The sequence below is a fragment of the Microtus pennsylvanicus genome, chromosome 15 (genome assembly GCF_037038515.1).
Source record: "Microtus pennsylvanicus isolate mMicPen1 chromosome 15, mMicPen1.hap1, whole genome shotgun sequence".
Classification (NCBI taxonomy): domain Eukaryota; kingdom Metazoa; phylum Chordata; class Mammalia; order Rodentia; family Cricetidae; genus Microtus; species Microtus pennsylvanicus.
The window spans coordinates 19,983,978-20,000,440 of record NC_134593.1 but is presented as its reverse complement, the minus strand read 5'-3'; the positions used below and the strand labels follow the sequence as shown (position 1 = coordinate 20,000,440).

The following is a 16,463-nucleotide window of genomic DNA, read 5'->3' as shown; positions in this document are numbered from 1 at the left end:
CATCACAGTAGGTAAAGAAGCTTTCTTGTCTAGTGGGTATTTCTGTACATGGAAAACATGGCATTTAGCATTCTGAAGGACAGCAATTCCATGGCTATTAAGGAATGGTGGACACACTGATGGCCTGCACCCTTGGGATCACAATCCAGGCCCGGCAGGGGACCGTGCAGAAGCACTCCTGGTGGAATGAAGAGTGTGAACACCGAGGAGTTCTTGGAAGGAATGACTTGGACAAATGTGGCTCATGCAAACCCCGAGGAAGTAAGCTAGCTCTGGCTCAGGAGTCCAGCAAGTGCCTTTGCGATGTTGAACCTTCTTTGGCCACAGCCATCTCAGTTGATAGGCTCTTTATTGGTTTCTTGCTGATAGAATTACACATCGTAATTTGTAATTATAGTAAGTAAATTTACACAATTTACTTAGCTGTGCTCTGTTCTACTCAGTAGCCTGTCAGTGTCTGGGGTCATGGTCTTAGGTTTCCTAAAGCATGCATTGGGGTCCTAACTGTGGGTTATACTTGTTTTATTTATATCTATATCTATATATCTATATCTATCTATCTATCTATCTATCTATCTATCTATCTATCTATATCTATATCTATCTGGTGTGGTGGCTGTGCTGAGACTGTGTTAACAACCTCTGTGCCAGATGTGCAGACATTTCCATAGAGTTCTGAAAACTTATTACAGGGCTGAGGGTTTAGCTCTCAGCAGCAGTCAACAGATGTGCAGCCTCCTAACAAAGGGCAGCAAGAGGCTGAATTATGCATTACCTAGCTCAGGGCTGCGTGGATGATGAATTGCGTGTGACATGAAGTTAAATTATATTCCTTTTAAGAATTCCATTTGGGGAGATTGACTTTGGGTTTGGAGACCCAAATAATAAAGACCAGGAGATGTGAAGGAAGTCCCAGCTGAGCTCACTGTAGGCAAAGGGAGCAGGGGTGAACCAGATGTGTGTGTGTGTGTGTGTGTGTGTGTGTGTGTGTGTGTGTGAGAGAGAGAGAGAGAGAGAGAGAGAGAGAGAGAGAGAGAGAGCGAGCAGAGAAGGTCTTGCACTTAGATTAGAGCCTGGGGGTGGGGCTTGAATGAAGACCCTAAGGTCTGTGTTGGAAACCCAATCACCAATGCAGCGTGGAGAAATAGGCTTTGAGAGGTGTTGGGTTATAGGGGCCCAGCTATTGCGAGTGGCTTCATGCCATCAGTGAGGGAAAGCTTCATCGTTCTGAGAGTGGCATCTTTATCACAGGCGAGCCTGATACCCTGATTTGCTCTCACGGACCCATATGATGCCTTCATGTAAGGGGATGGATAGCAAGATCTGCTGCCCATGGAGCTTCAGACAGGGAGTTCCCAGCATCCAGGACTATCGGGCAAATACATTTCTGTCCATTATAAATGACCCGCCCTGAGGTTTTGTTATACTACCATAAAACTTAGATAACGAGGAGTTTTCTCTCCACTCGAGGTGCCTCAGATGCTGTCAGTCTGCTTGGGTGAGTGATTGACTTAGGTCTATGTTTTGAAAATCCTATTGGCTGCTGTGTGGCTGTCACTCCTCAGGGGAAGAGCAAGTAGAGGCTGAGCAAGAAGTTACTGTAGTGTCGGCATGTGGAGTGATGGGGCGAGATGAGCATGGAGGAGGAGGGTGGAGGTCGCGTTCAGAACCTGTTTCTCAGTTACGGGGTGTGCGTGTGGTGTGCAGGTATAGCTAGGATTCTCTGACAGTTAGATGTGGGCTTAGGAGATGAATCCACACATTTGGAAGTAATTGCGAAGGTAAATGCTACACTACTGATTCAGGTCAGCTATTACTGAGGTCAGGCATCATATTTCCACACAGAATAAGGAAAATGATATGTTTCTTCAATTTCAGCATATGGTACAGGTCAGGGACAAGGAGGTGCGAACTAAAGCCATCGTGTGGAAAATCATACACACACACACACACACACACACACACACACACACACACACAAGCACATAGTTATGCATGTTACACACCATGTTTACCATGTATAGCGTTCAGACCAGGTTCTCTAGTATTTTCATCTCCACAACATTCCCTTGTCTTTTGGACAAGGGACATTGAGCGGCCTCTCCTCTAGCTGGTTTTGAAACACATGACCATCAGCCATCATCTCTCTGCTATGCCTTACACAGAAGTTCTGCTGCTGTCAATCATTTTCTCCAGATCCTTTCTTCAAGCCTTTGGTGGAAAATACCCAGAGATGGGCTGGGTCATGTGAACTGAAGAGATTAGGAATCATAGTAAGTGCTCATAGCTAGCAACTTTTATGAATTTCTTGTCCCCTTATTCTTGGAGTAAAGGATGAAGTTGTCATCATCATCATCATCATCATTATCATCATCTTCATTATTGCTCCTATTTGAATTATGTGTTTGTAAATATGATATTACCCTAGGCTTGAATTACCTAGGCTATTCCTATTCTTTGGGTTTGGAGCCACCTCAAAGGTCTGTGTGCTAAAGGGTTGGTGGCCTACTTGGCGTTATTGGAAGAGAATGAAGCCTTTAAGAGATTGGGCCACAACTGAAGTCTGTCAAATCCCAGACTCTTTCTCTTTCTGTCTTGTGTCCTGGTTATGAGGCGAGCAGTTGAGGTCCACCAGAAATTTCTACTGTGTATTGGGGATGTGGTCATAGGCCCAAGACAATGGCAGGACTGAAAATGCCAGGAACTGAGAGTCAAAAATCAACCTTTGCTTTTCTTCCTTTTCCTTCCTTCCATCCTCCCCCCTTCTTTCCTCCCTTTCTTTCAATTTTTCAAGCCAGGGTTTTTCTGTGTAACAGCCCTGACTGTCCTAGAACTTGCTTTGTGGACCAGGCTGGCCCTGAAATCACAGAGATCTACCTGCCTGTTTCCCAAGGGCTGGGACTAAAGGCGTGTGCCACCACCACCTGGCTCATTTTATCCTTGTATTTCTTGGTGTTTGTTATAGTGACAGAGAGTTGACTGGAATAACTGTGGTGACTCTATGGCAGGAGAGAGTTGGCTGTCATAACCTGGACAGCCTGTGCTTTGTGTAGTAAACAGAGTCCTGTGGTTTCCATTCCCACTTTTCACACTGCTGATATGAAGAGGGTCCATTCCCGGTGACCTACAAGCCTGCCAGTATCCAAGAACCCCCTTCAGGAGTTGAGGACCTTGAATCATGTAGGAGATGGTGTCCAGTTGATATGGCTCATATGATAAGGGTCATAGAAGGGTTTAGAGCCTTCATCCCTGCCAATTTTCATGTCTGAGGATAATCTAGGCGACCCCAGATAGATGTAGTTAGATCACCATAGGACCATCTGAGGGTAAGTTGGCTGTTTAGGTAAGGAGATAGAATTAATACAACAGTTAAGCACAGGCTCCAGGACTAATAGGGTTTGCTAAATTTTGATTGGTATTATTTATAAAGTAATAAAAATTATCAGAAAAAAATAAATGTGAAATCAGAAAATAAGATACATTGTAATAGGAATAACTCATTTTACTATGAAAATTCCAAGATCCAATCCCAAAGCTGTTCACCTAAAGTGATGGTAATTTTTGATGTGATTTGACTGCATAGATCATTTAAAGCAGATGAGACATTAATAGAATTATTGGGACTATACACACAGGATTTAACCTTGATAATAGAAAAGAACCTCAAAAGGGCTTAGGACAAGTGCTAGTTGTACAGACAAGGACTCTAAGGAGGACTGTTGCCTACACCACAGGATACTGTAAGAGCAAAGCGATGGACTCCCATGGTCCAAGGAAAGGCAGTCCTTACCTGTCCATGGTACAGAAAGGCAAAGGGAGTCCGACTACAGCTGAGTGGGATCTGTGCCCCCTCAGCTTCCCAGTCCTTGCAATCCCCACTGGAAGATCTCGTGTGAGATACAATCGTGTGGACACTAAGCATTTCTCACAGAATAGAGTGAAACACTCTTAAAGGGCGAGAGTGGATAATGGACAAAGGGAGCATTGTAGAGCTGCGAACCCTCTCAAGAGTGAGGACAGGCGTGGCCAAAGAGACCACTGTCTGACGTTCATCCCTGGCAGTGCCTCTTGCTAGCATTTCATGAGTGTTGCTGCACTCACCGCGTGGCTACGGGTGGCGTGGGTGTGCGAGCTGTAGCAAGGTGTTTCTTGGAACCGTATCAGCTGCACCTGGAGCAGGGGCATCTAACCCGGACTGGGTTATTAGCATAGGACCTCAGAGAAGAGAAAACTTAAGCCATGTCCTGATGGTGGGTTGTAGGCAGACACGGCACAGAGTGAGGAAAAGGCACTCCAGGTGGAGGGCGGCACTCAGTATTCAGTGTTGTGTGGTTTTCTGGCCCTCATGTTTCCATACCAGATTAGAAGAACTTTAAATGCAAGAGCCTTTTTTAAAAAAAAATTGGATTTTTAAGAGTGTATGTTAATTGCACAAAATTATGGGTTTCACTGTGGCATACACCGCATCTGATGTAATTTGATCAGTGGCTGCTATTCCCTCTTTAAGCCCCCGTTCTGATAGTCACTTCCCACTCTTACGTCTTTTCTTCCCAGACTCCACGTATGAGAGGAAACTCACTTGCCGGTTTAAGCCTGGCTAATTGATTCTCCTTAAGGCCATGTTCTGTGCTCCCATCCACTCTCCTCCTAGTGGCGCAGCCTCGCTCTGCTCTGTGGCAGAGTCACGCTATGGTGAGTGCATATACGCTTGTGTATATGCGCATCACATTGACTCAGCCCGTCCCGCTATGGACAGCCCTTAGGCTGGTTCTGTAACCTGGAGATTGTGACTCACACCGTGACAATCCTCAGCCTGCAGGTGCCCTTGTTGTGTGCTTGTGTCTGCTTTCTTCAGACGTGGTGTCGCTGGATCCAACGGTGTTCCTACTTTCAGTGTTTTTGAGAAATTCTAGACCCATCCTTGTAGTAGTTGTGCAAGCCTGTGTTCCCACCCCCGGGGTCCAAGGTTCCTTTCTTCTGTACCCAGACACAACTTTGACTCCTGCACTGATGCACAGAAGGCCTAGAATTTCCCGTGGATGGATAACTGCTTGTCTTCAATATTTTGTGCATCCTGACATCCTGTTTTCTTCTGTGTGTTCCTGACTCCAGGGTAGCTAATCTCTAGCAGTTGGGGTTGGCTTTCTGGGCTTAAAGTGGTTAAACTTGGATGCCTGTGAGCATGTGGAATCTCTCTCTCTCTCTGTCTCTGTCTCTCTCTGTCTCTCTGTCTCTCTCTCTCTCTCATTTTCTTTTCCTTGGTCTTTAGTGCATAGACTTCAGTAGTAAACTTTTATTTTCAGACAAGAACTCAGAATGATAAAAGATTCAGCTGATAATAAACCTGATTGTGATTTTAGGATACGCCTTGAAACAGTCATAAAATAACTCTCATAAAAATCAGGAAATTAAATTTGGATGTTGGCTGGCTGGTTCATTACTGGCTGCCTTATTGTTAATGATCTCCACAGTGAGTGTATTGACTGTTGAAGGGAGTAGATGGGTCAGGGAAAATAGGGTGCTTAGAATAATGGTAGGCTCCACAAAAGACACACATTTATTTTTGTTTTCCTGAGGTCGTGTCTCCCTATGTAGCTCAGGCCGTCCTCAGACTCACTATGTAGCCTAGCCTGGCTTTGTACTAGAATTCCACCTACCGAGTGCTGGGGTCACAAGCCTGTGCTGCTGTGCCCGATGCGCTTTTTAGAGTTGTAATTGCAAGTGGCCCCTCTGTGACATGGCAAACCTGGTTGGTCTGACGGTGCTGAATGGGCTGAGGATATTGTGAGGCAGACACTCCTTCTGCCTTTGCCTTAACAGATATTCCTATATTTAAGCATTCTCACTTCTGTGTCTGGGAAGAAAATGTGATACGCAAAATGTCAAATCAGTGAGAAAGTCGGGAAAATCCAGAATACTGGGGGAAGTGTGTTTTGCCAGGGTGCTGAGGATGGGGGTGACGAGCTGGCCTCCGCTGACTTGCTAATGTCTGACTACTACATACACTCTGAAGTTGCACTAAGATCGCTGATGGAAGCGGATACTGGGCTCCTGTGACCAGTGAGGATGAGCCGCTATGGCAAGCTGGGGTGTCTTAAGTGATAGTTAAGAAAATGAATCTGCCTTGTGCATGACATCTGACTTCCACGGACTTGGAGCCTCCATCTCCCCAGGGAAGAAAAACCATGTCAAGAAGCACAGGGGCACGGACGATTAACCTTTGGTTTTGAGCCGCCTGTGAATCTCCCAGTCTTTAGCATACATACAAAGTTCTTGGACGGTTCAGAACCTGGCATTTTCTACATGGAAAGAGAGGTGCCTCAGTGGGATTTTAGGCATCACTTAGAGAATGGCATCAGGAGAGTGCAGAAGAAGCTGCCTCTGCCTTTGCTCTTTGAGAAGTTAAAAGGGGAGGGGGGAGGAAAAAAACACAGGTATTGCGTCTTGGTTCCTTTCTCTGGTGTGGGAGAGAATTAACGATGATGTGAGGGTCAACAGGGTTTGCTCTCCTGATCTGCCAGACTACTGGAGGTTTAGGGTCTTTCTGGACAGCTGCTGAGCCTAGGGACCCTTTAACGAGGCTGTGAGCAGAGGACTTCAGGAGGTGGCCGATGCAGCTGTCTGTATGGGTGGGGCAGAGCCACTTGGGGACACTCCTGCCTTTGATAAAGCCAAGCAGACTGTGCAAAGGCTGTAGATGCGAATTCAAGCAGGAAGAACGGGTCATCATCATTCTGTAGGCCAGAGGAGGCGGAAGGCACTCTGCTAAGGAGCCCAGCTCTTCTTCATATCCCTGTCCCTCCCCAGCATCTACACTGGATCATTTAAAGGAGCCACACAAGAGAAATGAAGTGGAGCCAGAGCATCGTTCATCAGACACGCTGAAAGTGGCTCACACGAACTTTCCCAATAGCGTAAGCTCTGAGCAACCAGACGTTTTCATTTTCCCAGCTGTCTCGGGAGAGGGAGGTGATCAGAGTAGCTGCATAGAATTTGAGGAGTTGCATCTTCCTGTGCCCAGTTAAGGGTGAAGGTGAGGTTCCTGTGTTTACTTGGCTCGAGCCCTCAGCTTGTCTACTAGATGTCTTCTGTGCCCCATGAGGAGACACGTGGCTGGGGTGACCATGAGCTCTGCCTCCCGGAGCACGTGTCAAAAGCTGAAGTCAGAAAGGGAACGATGTTTCTGCGAAAGGAGGTTGAAATGGCGACATGTGTGACAGCAAGGAGTTCGCTCTTCTCGTGGGATAAACTTGGAAACTGGAGTTGGTGCTCTGTGCCGGCAGAGTCCGTATCTGAGTGTTCAGCCAACCGTGGATAGGAAATGTGTATTAAAAACAACAATGACTGTCAGGAAGATAACCAAGAAGCATGGCACAGTGTCCGTATGCATTTAGGCTGTGTCAGGCATGATGCATGGTCTGGAGGCGAGCGAGAGGATGGGCGTGGGTGTTGTTCAAATGGTATGCCATTGTGGAAGGGGCTCAAGCATTAGTAGACTCTGGTGTCTATAACAGAGAGGAATATCTTGGACCCAGCCTTCTGTATCAGCAGCAGGTGATGATTTGTCCCTGTGAGATTCTCAGTGGGCTTGAAAGCTGATACCCATGCCTGTATCCCAGACTTGAGGTCCCAGGAGCAGTGGAGAATCTCGCCTAACAGAGGGGATTGCTATAAAAAGTGACTACACTTGTATTTAATCCTTAGCTAACCCAGCCTAGAATAAGAAAAAAAGTCTTCTTAGTTCAGAATATGAAAAATAGATTTTTTTTAAAAGTTTGGGTTTATCTATGGAATACGTTTCCAGAAAAGCGCATTTATCTTCGCTTAATCTACAGGATGAGTTAGCAGAAGACACAGAACTGGTTTTGGGGACGGGAGCCTGTATTGCAAGTCTTATTGAAACCAAGGTGTCCCAGTTTGGTTCTCTGACATGACGAACACCATGAAGGAAAAGGTTTCTTTGGTTTACCTGTCCCAGCCCAGGTTTATCACTGAGGGAAGTCAAGGCAGGAACTGAAGTAGGACCAGAAGCAAGAGCCGAGGAAGAATGCTGTTTACTGGCTTGCTTAGCTAACTTTCTCGTACATCCCAGGCCCATCCGCCCCAAAATGGCACCGCCCACAGTAGACTGGGACCTCCCACGTCAATCATTAATCAAGGAAATGACCCACAGACATGCTCAGATGGAAGCAGTTCCTCGATTGAGGTCCCCTCTTCCCTAGTGACTGCAGCTTGTGTCGAGTTGACAGAAAGCTGTGCCTTTCGCTTGTGCTTCTTCCTCCCACTGCCTACCAGAATGCCTCACATGTAGGAGGTATTTAATAACTGAGTGAATCCAGCGTCCACAATATTGCAAGTCATAAACAGTCCACAGGCAATTACTTCTGCCGCATTTTCTTTGTTCCCGTGGAAAAAAGATAAAAGAATCCAGTAAGTGTTGACAGAAATAAGAAGCCCTGACCCATCTCTGTCATCTTCCCTTTGTGCTCTGAGCTCTGGAACTCTTGGTGGGAGTGGATATTTGGAGAGAAACAGTCTGTGCAGAGTGGGGTCTTGAAAAGCCTCTGAAACGTGTCTGCCAAGGCGAAAATAACCACGTTTTGAATTTGCCCAGCATTTCCATTGTGTCTGCTTGATTAGGAGAGCTCATCAGCCCCAGTGCTCCCCGGCACCAGAGCTGCTGCTGTGTGCCTGTGTTCTCAAGAGTCACGAAACAGCTTTGTCAGTACGGTGTGGAAGCCAGAGCGGAGCCTGAAACTTTGAGGAGGGTGTGTGTGTGTGTGTGTGTGTGTGCACGCGCATGTGCATGCCTCTGTAACCAGCCATGGGACTGCTTCCTTAGATGGGAAGTGTGCCTGGAGACACAGGGAGAGCCACCTTTGTATGCTTTTCAAGTGAGGAAAGACATATTAATCTCTTATCCCTCGTTATAAAAGTCCAAATAGTCACTTCTGCTAGAAGTGTGTGCGGTAATATCCAAGCTATTATTTCTTGGAGGTGGAGCTAGGGTAGAATCTAACTGAAAAAAAAACTGCTTATGTAAGTGCTTAGCAAACTGTGGCTTGGAGGCGCAAGCTGAGCTGTAAGGTAAAAGGGGTATCAGTTCCCATTCCAACACTGTGACAAGATGTCTGGGTACATAGTGTAAGGAGAAGTTATTTTGGCCTAGGTATTCAGAGATTTCAGTTCATGGTCGCTTGGTCCTGTGGACTCTGGTCCAGCAGTAAGGCAGAGCATCATGGAAGGAGCCCATGATGGAAGAAAGAGCTCACTTCATGGTGACTGAAAGGGAGAGACCTGGGTCCCCATATCCCTTCCAGCCACTTAACTCCCTTTCGTTAGGCCTTCCCACCAGTAGGTTAAAGCACCTCCAATAACGCCGCTGCTGGTGGCCAAGCCTTTAACACAAGGGCATTTGGGAAACTCTGAAGAAATACACAATAAGAAAAAAATTTAAAGACGTTTGTGCTCAAAAATGAAGGAAGAGAAGAGGATGTGGGAGGAGGAGAAGGAATACGAGAGGTCACACATGGCCCACAAAGCTTAAAATATTAGTGACTTGCACTTTTCAAAAACAGTCGTCAACCCTTGATTTCTATAATCGATTTCAGTTTTGTGGATGAGGAAACCAGGGCTCAGCAGGCAGCTGCTTGGCTAGGCTCACAAGGGTAGCCTGTGAAAGGGGACCAGGACTCAAGTTCCTGCAAAGCTGGCTGTTAGTCCTGTCTTGCCTGTGCTCTAAGGTGTTTTGCGATTGTTAAGAAGGCTTCGTTTGTGAGTTCATCATCAAGAGTTCACAATTGTAGGGGCCATGGCTTAGCTGCTACAAGACTCAGGACCTGAAATTGGATCACTAGTTCCCACAGAAAAGCCACAAGTTGAGATGTGATTCTGTAATCTCAGAGCTCAGGGGTGGAGACAGGAACATTTCTGGAGCTAATTGGCTAGTTACCTAATTGAATGATAAGCTTCTGGTCCAATCAAAGTTTTTGTCTAAAAGATACGGTGGAGATTGTGTGAAGAAGTGAGCTGATATTGACCTCTAGCCTCTGCACTTAAGTGTGCACCTATAACACATACACACACACACACACACACACACACACACACATACATTTCCACCTCCACACACTAAGATAAAAAGAGTTCACGGTTATAATGTGGTTATGACTGGCCAGAATTAAGTCATTGTCACAGGATGAGGACACAGACACCAAAGCCTGCACTCCCTGGTGACACCAGCCCCAAACTGAGGCTCCCAGACTCTCAGAAGTTCTGATCAACCGAATATAGAGGACAAGTTTTCATGAAGCCCTTCAGGGACTTCAGGAACATAGTACACTTGTAATGAGTTTATTATAAAGGGTAACTCGGGACCACCCACAATTAGAGGTGGTAGGGTACACTGTGGGGGACCCCAAGTCTGAGGTGTAATATGTTCACTTGTCTCCACATTAATATGAACCACCAACCTGTGTCATTAGCCTGAACTTGGGTATCCAGAGTGGCTTTTGTTTCCTTTTGCTTTTTTGGTTTCACTGTGTCCATGTGGGATCACTGACTGCATGATAGAGCTCAGTCTCTGACTGCGTTACACTTTGGGAAGTTGGGCTGATAGACCTGATTCAGAGTCTTGAACTGTTCATCACGTGGTTGGCATTAGTTGCATTGCCTAGATACATCTAAAACTAGAGGCCCACTTCCAGCCCTCTTTTTAACATAAATTCGAGAGTGGATGAACATACCCACCATGAATAGTAAGGGCTCCTATGTTCCTGTCACTCGGCACGTTCCAAGGGTTTCAAATATTCCCTGGGACCCCAATATACATACCAGATGGGTTCTTTTTTGTCATCTCTCTGATTTTGTTGTGTAGGCTGTCTTTAAACTCAAGTCTTGCACTGGTCTTTTGGATCATAGGAACATACCACCATGCTATACCCAGACGAATTCTCTACCTTCCAAGCCGGGTCTGATTCTACTTCTGTTTCCTCTCCCTCCACAAGACTTTCAGAACTAGTTACAGACTATAAGACAATTTGAGTAAGGAAAACTAGGCTTCTTCTTTCTCCAGATCCCTACTTTGAGATGGTAAGACTTTATCACAGGGGTTGCTTTATTAGATAAGTCTTGGGCCTTGTTTGGAATTGTGGACATATTGACTGATTATGTTAGGGAAAAATGCTGCCATTTGGAATGAAGGGTCTTCCCTCAAAATGTTCCTTACATCAATGAAACACTTTGTAATACTTTAGCTATGCTAATTTCCATTTTGCATTTAATTCCTTACTTAAAAGCCCTTAACTGCATGGATCTGTTTAGCTTATTATGCTACTATTATTCATAATGCTACATAGCCTTAAGTAATCAAATAATAAATAGGTGCAAGATATTTACTATTCTGGTTTGTATTGGGGAGAAATGATAAATCTCACTAGGAGTTTTCACTTTGTTAAAGCATGGTTTCTAAGATGGCCAGAGTGAGCCGTCCTCCTCCCCTCTGGCTGCTTATGTCGCAGGGGAGGTTTGTGGTCCTGCTTCCTAACTAGTGAGCACCACAGTCTTGCCATCACCCACGCGTTACAAGCGAGTGAAATGCTAGGGGACGTGTGGGTCCCTGAAGTGAATGTTCTCCCACCACATGTGGATGCCACCTCCCACTAGCATGGGGAAAGAGATGGACAGAGGAGCCAGAGCTGAGAGGAGGGCAGGGCTGGCTGGAGAAGCTATAGCAGCTCGTTGGCTATCCCTGTCTATCCAGTGCCCTCGGAGCTTGGAGTCACTTGTGTGTCTACCGTAGCAGGCTCCCCTCTGCCCATTCCTTCTCTCCACTCATTGTCTCATCCATGATCACTGGTTCAGATATCATGTCTCATCTCTCAGTTACCTTCCAACAACTTAAGGGTTCGTTCACACAAGCAGATGGAATGTTGTTATGGAGACTGTCTTCTTGGGACCTAGCATCTCTAGGTCTGAGCACTAACATCTAATGCAGTGGTTCTCGACCTGTGGGTCACGACCCCTTTAGGGGAATCATATATCAGATGTCCTGCTTATCAGATATTTACATTGTGATTCATAACAGTAGCAGAATTGAACTTATGGAGTAGCAGTGGAATAATTTTACGGTTGGGGGGTCAACATATCATGAGCTGTAATAAAGGACAATAGCATCAGAAGGTTGAGTACCACTAATCTACTGAGCCCTATGTCTGAGACATCTAGAACACTTGAGAGTGAACTATAAGTGAATAGCAGTTTGCTCTTTCTGGCTCACTTTCCTTGCTCTCCTGTCTTATAGGGTAACATAAGTTCTCTATGGGCTCTTTCATGCATTAGTTGCTATACCTGGTTCTGAGTAATGGATGGAATGATCAGGGTATAGCTCATGGAAACCAAAGACCTCAACATGGCTGGGATGGAGTGGGGAACTCAACTGCTTCATATTTATTTCAAAGGAAACGCTTCCTCTGTCTCCTGATCCCTTTGGTGGGCAGGAGAAGCCTTTAGACCTGCCAGAGTGTGCCCACAGGTCAGCCACGGGCAGAGACCATCCTTCCTGGTTCCCGTGCCAGCTAATTCACTGTGGGTCACCTTGGAGCATTTAGCCATCATCAGTCCAGAGAACTGCACTGAGTCCACAGACTTGCCCAGCACGGATGTGGCTGCTGGTGTCTGGCTTGTCCCTGAGAGGAGAAGGGTTCAATGTCTCAATGTCCTGAGAAGGAAGAAGTCCATGGTTCCATGATGGATAAGTGCCTTCCAGAGGTATCTGATCCATTAGGTTTAGATGCATTCATCCATCATAAACTTACGACTGCTGCTGATGTGGTAGCCACTGTTCAGGGTTAGGCAAGGTGAGTTCCTCAAAGCCTGGGCCATCGATTGTCCTCTGCGGGTGGTCCTCTGCGATTGTCCTCTTCTGTGGGTGCAAATTGAGCGCTTGTCAATTCACCTAGTCTTGTTCTCTTAATCCCTTACCTTCCTGTTGGTTTCTTTCTCATCTACCACGTATTTATTGACCCCCTCTATCTGCTGACACTGTGCCTGTTTATTTGGGGGAGTTATCAGCATACACTTGGCTTTTGTGCGGTGGTATCTGCAAAATGCATTAACTCAGGGTTTGTCTCAGGAGTCCAAATTTGAAACCTTCACCATAATGGGCTCTGCTATATATGGCGCAGTGTTCCCTTTAGGCAATACAAATTTGTTTTCTTTTGAAAACGTATCTTCCAGCTCAGGGGTAGGTCAAGATGAGGTCATGGCAGTAGAAGAATTTATCTGAATCCTGGCATTAGGGAACTCTTGACTGTTTCTTCATAGACTCAAATCTCCCAGTCTGGCTCCGGTGGGTAAAGGAAGATCAGCACTGTGGCATGCTGGGAACTTGGGAGACTCAATGTCAGTCTTGTTCTTTCACCTCATATTTGTGTCAATAATCTTTTGCCATTATTAGTACTTATCAGATTGTAAATGTTGGGTAAACTATTGTTCTCATTCTTTTATCATTTTTAATCATGCCTATGTGTGTGTAAATATGTCGCATGCTTGCAAGTGCCCACGTAGACCAGAAGTATCAAGTTGCCTAAAACTGGATTTACAGGCCATTTTGAGCCACCTAACAAGGGTGCTAGGAACCGAACTCGAGTCCTCTCTAAGAGTAGTATGTACTCTTAACTGCCGGCCATTGCTGTGTTGTTTCTATCTTGTCCCAGTCTGCTTTAAACCTCAGGTAACTCATTCTCTCCCCTTATAACCCACACAACCAGTTTCCCTCTCTCAGAAGACAGTCTTACCATTTCCTCCTGGGATGGTTTTCATTCTTCACTCAAGCCATGCACTTACTGGCTTGCAGCTAGACTGCACAGTGGATCTCTATAGAGCCAGCTCGCTTCTGTCTCCTGCTACTTTGTCCATCGCTGATGAACGCTCATCGTTCTTGCTTCGACATTGTCTGTGCCCTTCTAGACCCTGTATGTCATCTGCAGTCTGCCCTGGCTGTATTCCCAGAATTTCTTCTCTGCTCTTCCTCAGTTTGAACCCTCAACACGGATTTATTTTTCAGTCGGCCCCCAATACAACTTTTGTCTACTTATTATTTCAATTGGGCTTTCATCCACAATGCCCTCCTCTTTCCTAACATAAGGGTCCATGTCCAGCCTGTAAGGGTCTTATATCTTCCAACCACTTCTCCAATCAAAGCAGAAAGTCATGACCTCTGACCTCGCTCACCCTTCAATCCCACTCTTCGTTACTTGGTTAAAGCTGTCACTCACAGCTAGGTAGCTCTAATGGTGTAGACTGTCAGTTGATTCTTTAAGCTACTTGATATTTTTGATGACAAGAGGCGAGACCTCCTGTTTTGTGATCCTAGCAGCATCTAACTGACTTTTCAGGTGTGGCTGCTTATGGGTATCACTTACAAAGCCGTACAGTGGAGAATCGGGAACTATGTGGTCCACAAAGTAGGAGACAGTGGACGTTCCCTTGGTGATATGGGTTTCATGGAATTGATGCTTAGAGGAATGGAGAGCCACGAAGTGAGTGCAGTCCTGGCAACGGACTGTTTGATCCACGCTAATGGTAGGGCTTTCCTCCTCTGTGCCTATCACGTAGGTCTATCTGGGAAACTCAAAGCCATCTTTTATGGGTTCCCATCACGTGGCAGGTTGTGGAACTCTGGGAGTCTCATTCAGGTGACTGTAGTAGACAAAACAGATCCCTACTGTCCTGGAGCTTGGGCTGTTGGGTCTGGGAAAACATCGCCGATAAATACTATCAGGTGATGTAATGAACGCTGAGGCAGAAAACAACACAGGTTAAGTGGCAGAGAGACAAACTGTCCTTTTCTACCAACTAGTCACAAAAATAGTCTCCATCTGTCTGCAAGTAGCGGGGGCTTTAAAATGCAGCCTGGCTGGGGATAGGGTTCAGTGGTAGAGCACTCACAAGGCCCTGGGCTCTATTCCTAGCCTGCAGAAAGAGGAAAATAAAAGAAACCTAAATCAAAACAAAACAAAGCCTATTCTTCCTTGATTGAAATCCAGGAAGCAGAGCTGATGGGGTAGTTAGGATGGAAGTAGACACTCTTGTTTCCTGCTACCCCCTCTCTGCAATGAGAGGGCTTGGCAGTGTCTTCTGGCCAGGGCAGACCCTAGAAAGCAGGTGGCGAAAGGGGAAACGGTGAGGGGATTGGTCCTGCAGTAAGAAACAGCCTGGGTGTGGTGCACCCTTTCATGAAGAAGCAGAAAGCAGGTGTGTTTGGCTTGTGAACCCAAGCGTGAGCACCGAAGCCTGAACCTACCACGTTGCTCTGGGCATTACCCTATTGCAGGCTTAACCCTTCTTCACTAGTCTAATAGCATGTCAGCTCTGGACACTCACTTTGCCTTTCATTTCCCATTTTTCATGTTAAGGATTGTAATCCTTACAGTCAATTTAAGATGATTTAACCCAGCCTTTAGTCTTCCAGATTTTCTCCACGTCACTAACAGGTTTCTGTGTAGCTAGCAAGTGGAAGTTTACTCCAGTAAGATGCACGCTTTTTGAATGAAGTGCAACATACACCTCTTTGTTAGGTAGAGAGGACGATGGTATTAGCTGGATAAATATTTAAGGAGAACAAAGTTCCACCCGCAGAGTTGGAGATTGTGTGTATGTGTGTCTCTCCGTGTGTGTGTGTGTGTGTGTGTGTGTGTGTGTGTGTTTGCATGAGTGCAGTGTGTATATCCTTCTGCATACACCTCAAGAAAAGTGCCCGGGAGTTTAGCTAACTCAAAGCTTCGAGACAAGGCTTGCTATCAGTTTTATAGAACTGGGAGACAGGGAAGCTTGTGTGGGAACCATGGAAACTACTTAAGATTGAGAGCTCGTGCTCTGGACCGGAGCTGGCCATGGTGAAATTGAGCCGCTGGGATGATCTGACTTGTTTGTGAACATCAGCTGCAGAACTCTGAAGGATGGCGGTGGGAGCAAGTTCTGCCCACCTGACTCGGGACTCTGATGCCACAGCGCAGAGGTGCTTTCACCTCCCGTTTCTGGGATGAATGCACTTGGGGCATCTCCCTAGGGCCCAAAACTCAGCTTCTGAGTGGAGTCCTTCGGCTAGGTGGATGTCTTCTGGCTTTACCGCTGACTCCCTTGGCTAGAGAGGTCTCAGACAATCTAAAGTGGCCCTTCTGCCTTCGCCCCCCACCTGCCTGGCCAGCGCGGGTACCGCAAGCTACAAACGCGGCCAACTCCATCCTCGCGTGCGCTCTGGGTTGCCGAGACGCACCGGAGCGCTGGGATTGGGCTAGCGGGGCCTCCTGAAGGTCCAGGGCGGGGTGAGGTCTCTGGCAAGACCAGATCTAGAGAAGCCTGGGGAACCTTCTCCACAAGTCCAGGTTGGGTGGGGCTTCCGAGGAGGGGCGGGGACTCTACTGGTCCACAGAGGGGCAGGGCGTCAGGCAGGGGCGGGACCT

The 16,463-nt window shown here is 46.5% G+C and overlaps 1 protein-coding gene across 2 annotated transcripts in view; it reads left to right on the top strand.

Annotated features, from left to right (window-relative positions):
- The window catches only part of Atp8a2 (ATPase phospholipid transporting 8A2), a 542,501-nt gene that overhangs the window by 65,410 nt on the left and 460,628 nt on the right, over positions 1-16,463 (top strand). The gene's annotated exons all lie outside the window — the stretch shown is intronic.